This window comes from Lipotes vexillifer, unplaced genomic scaffold (assembly GCF_000442215.2).
Source record: "Lipotes vexillifer unplaced genomic scaffold, Lipotes_vexillifer_v1.1 scaffold342, whole genome shotgun sequence".
NCBI classification, from domain to species: Eukaryota; Metazoa; Chordata; class Mammalia; order Artiodactyla; family Lipotidae; genus Lipotes; species Lipotes vexillifer.
The window spans coordinates 3,390,528-3,394,538 of record NW_006786802.1 but is presented as its reverse complement, the minus strand read 5'-3'; positions in this window follow the sequence as shown (position 1 = coordinate 3,394,538).

The following is a 4,011-nucleotide window of genomic DNA, read 5'->3' as shown; positions in this document are numbered from 1 at the left end:
CTCTTTCCCCCTCCTCCTTTAGAATGGACATATTCTGATAATAACTCCCTGTAATTTACCCACATTCTGGTAAGAGTACATAGAGTTTCCGTTAGGAAACTGCCTTCTCCCACTCTCAGTCCAGGATATTTTGGCATGTAACCCAAAACTGGCCAATCAACATTGGCCTTGGGAACAGTGACTGGTTCAGGAGTAGACTGTGATGCAAAGCAGGACCAATGAGAGTATGAACTTTTTGTTGGAACTACTGCATACAAGATACTCTTGCACTGGGCTCCCTGACATGACAGAATGTGTTCTGGACTTCTTGCCATATTAGTATCACTTGAAAAGAAACAGAATAAAACCAATAGAAGGCAGCATTCAGAGATGGAGAAACAGAGATCAATTCTGATGACATTATCTGATCACATCATGAAAAACAAAAAAATCAAGTACAAAGAAAACGTAAACATCACCTGAAATCCCACCACAAATGATCTCAGTTAACACTTTTATGACCATGCTTTCATACATCACTAAGCAAGAAAAAACAGTTTTTCATAAATGAGATATTATATATACCACTTTACTATAAACATTTTTTATCCTGCAATTTTGTTTACATCTCCCTTTCCCTGTTTCTTCTCTCCCCACTTTTTATTCCTCTGCCCCACCTCCCAGCAACTAATGTTAAAGGCCTAGTGTTTTTCCTTCCATACACTGCTTCTTGACCAAATACATATATGTATTAATATATGTATTTAGAATTATATTACTGTTGTTTCTTGCTATTATAAAAATGGTATCATACTGTATACCTAACTCTGCATCTAGCTTTTCTCACTTAACAATTCATTAAGGAAATCCATCCAAGTTAAATGATACAGATTTAAGTCATTATTTTTATTCATTACAATCCACATACTGTGGATGAATGAGCCACATTTCATTCAGCCATTCCTTCGTTACTTGATATTTAGTTTATTTCATTTTCTTTATCTCTTCTTCTTCACCCCTCTACAAATTATGCTGGAATTAAGAAAATACTGTATAGTGATCTTTTCTTTTCTTTTCTTTTTTTAGCAGCCAGATTCCCAGGAATGGTATTGCAGGGTCAAAATATCTATGTGTTTCACTTTTAAGGGATGTTGCCAGACTGCCTTCCAACAGGCTGCAACAATTTCCATCTCCATCAGCAATGTGGGAGTGCCTCCTTTTCCTTGGCACATCACCAGCACAAGGTGATAATACACTTGAAATGTCTGCATTATACCTTTAATAACAAACACTGTTGATTGGCAGTGAGGTTAAGCATCTTTTCATATGCTTCTTATCCATTTGGATTCTCTCTTCTCTAAAGAACTCTGAGTTATTTGTCTTTTTATTATCAATTTGATGATATACAAGATGCAATCTACAACATCACAAGATACTTTTAAAGAAAATCTGCAAAACATATATATAACATATATATGATGTATATATGACACAAAAATACACATGACAAATAAATGGTTAAGAAGGTCTTTATGATTCCAAACTTTCACCCTCAGACAATGAAACATGGCATGGAAAACAATGAAAAAGATGGTTGATTTGCTCAGAGGTCTGTAACTCCCCTCACAGCATACCTGAGAAGAATTTGGAACGCCCAAAATGCCCGGTGGAAAAGAGAAAGTTTTGTTCAATCCAAATAGGAGAACATAACGCGAAGTGTGAACCAAAAATGATGAAGAGGAAAGAAGAGGCTGTAGCTTTAAATAATTATAAGTCAAGGCACGGCTGTGCTGCCCAGGCTTACAGTGAAGGGTGGGAATGAATCAGAGCCTGATAAAGGTCACCCTTCACCCACCTTTTCTGTGCCTCTCATGCTTTTCACCACTTTTAACCAGAGCAGGGGTGTCTCATCACCCATACCATGCAGAGGCCCAGATCTTCACTGACAGCAGACCTACAACGTAGAGTGCCTTTGTGGTCTACACAGCTGGCAAGAAAACCAGAGTCACAGGAGAAAAGGGTTTGCAGTGACAGCCTGGCCCACTCCTTCCCATGGCTGCCAAGCCTTGCATTGCTCTTGAATTGTTCAAACTGCCATAACAACGTGCTACTCTTAAATATAAAGGTGACCCTACTGATCCACCCCAAAAGGGCAGTTTATATTTGTTTCCTTCATGTATGATGAGTTGTTTAGACATAATCAGAAAACATTAAATATGGCAGAAACATAGAAACCAACCAGGTCAATACAGAGCATATTCATGTACACCCTCTTTCTTCCTACATCCTTGACAGACATCACCAATCAATCACAAAACTCATTTACTTTGAGCCTGAATATACCTGTAAAATTCTCCTTCATTCAGTGCTCCTTAAAAATGGATCCATGGGCTTCCCTGGTGGTGCAGTGGCTGAGAGTCCGCCTGCCAATGCAGGGGACACGGGTTCGTGCCCCGGTCCGGGAAGATCCCACATGCCGCGGAGCAGCTAGGCCCGTGAGCCATGGCCGCTGAGCCTGCACGTCCGGAGCCTGTGCTCCACAACGGGAGAGGCCATGACAGTGAGAGGCCCACATACTGCAAAAAAAAAAAAAAAAAAAAAAAAAAAAGGATCCACGACCACAGGGCAGACAGCAGAAGCAAGAAGAACTACAATCCCGCAACCTGTGAAACAAAAACCACATTCACAGAAAGACAATACGGAAAGGCAGGGGCTACATACCAGACGAAGGAACAAGATAAAACTCCAGAAAAACAACTAAATGAAGTGGAGATATGAAACGTGCCAGAAAAAGAATTCAGAATAATGATAGTGAAGATGATCCGGGACCTCGGAGAAAGAATGGAGGTAAAGATCGAGAAGATGCAAGAAATGTTTAACAAAGACCTAGGAAAATTATAGAACAAACAAACAGATGAACAATACAATAACTGAAATGAAAAATATACTAGAAGGAATCAACAGCAGAATAACTGAGGCAGAAGAACAGATAACTGACCTAGAAGACAGAATGGTGAAATTCACTGCCGCGGAACAAAAGAAAAAAGAATGACAAGAAATGAAGACAGTCTAAGAGACTTCTGGGACAACATTAAACGCAACAACATTCGCATTATAGGGGTCCCAGAAGGAGAGAGAGAGAAAGGATCTGAGAAAATATTTGAAAAGATTATACTTGAAAACTTCCCTAACATGGGAAAGGAAATAGCCACCCAAGTCCAGGAAGCACAGAGAGTCCCATACAGGATAAACCCGAGGAGAAACACGCCGAGACACATAGTAATCAAATGGCAAAAATTAAAGACAAAGAAAAATTATTGAAAGCAGCAAGGGAAAAACGACAAATAACATACAAGGGAACTCCCATAAAGTTAACAGCTGATTTTTCAGCAGAAACTCTACAAGCCAGAAGGCCATGGCATGACATATTTAAAGCGATGAAAGGGAAGAACCTACAACCAAGATTACTCTACCTGGCAAGGATCTCATTCAGATTAGATGGAGAAATCAAAAGCTTTACAGACAAGCAAAAGCTAAGAGAATTCAGCACCACCAAACCAGCTCTAAAACAAATGCTAAAGGAACTTCTCTGAGTGGGAAACACAAGAGAAGAAAAGGACCTAGAAAAACAAACCCACAACAATTAAGGCAATGGCAAAAGAAACATACATATGGATAATTACCTTAAACGTGAATGGATTAAATGCTCCAACCAAAAGACACAGGTTCGCTGAATGGATACAAAAACAAGACCCATATGTATGCTGTCTACAAGAGACCCACTTCAGACCTAGGGACACATACAGACTGAAAGTGAGGGGATGGAAAAAGATATTCCATGCAAGTGGAAATCAAAAGAAAGCTGGGGCTTCCCTGGTGGCACAGTGGTTGAGATTCCCCCTGCCGATGCAGGGGACACGGGTTTGTGCCCCAGTCTGGGAAGATCCCACATGCCGCGCAGCAGCTGGGCCCGTGAGCCATGGCCGCTGAGCCTGCGCGTCCGGAGCCTGTGCTCCACAACGGGAGAGGCCA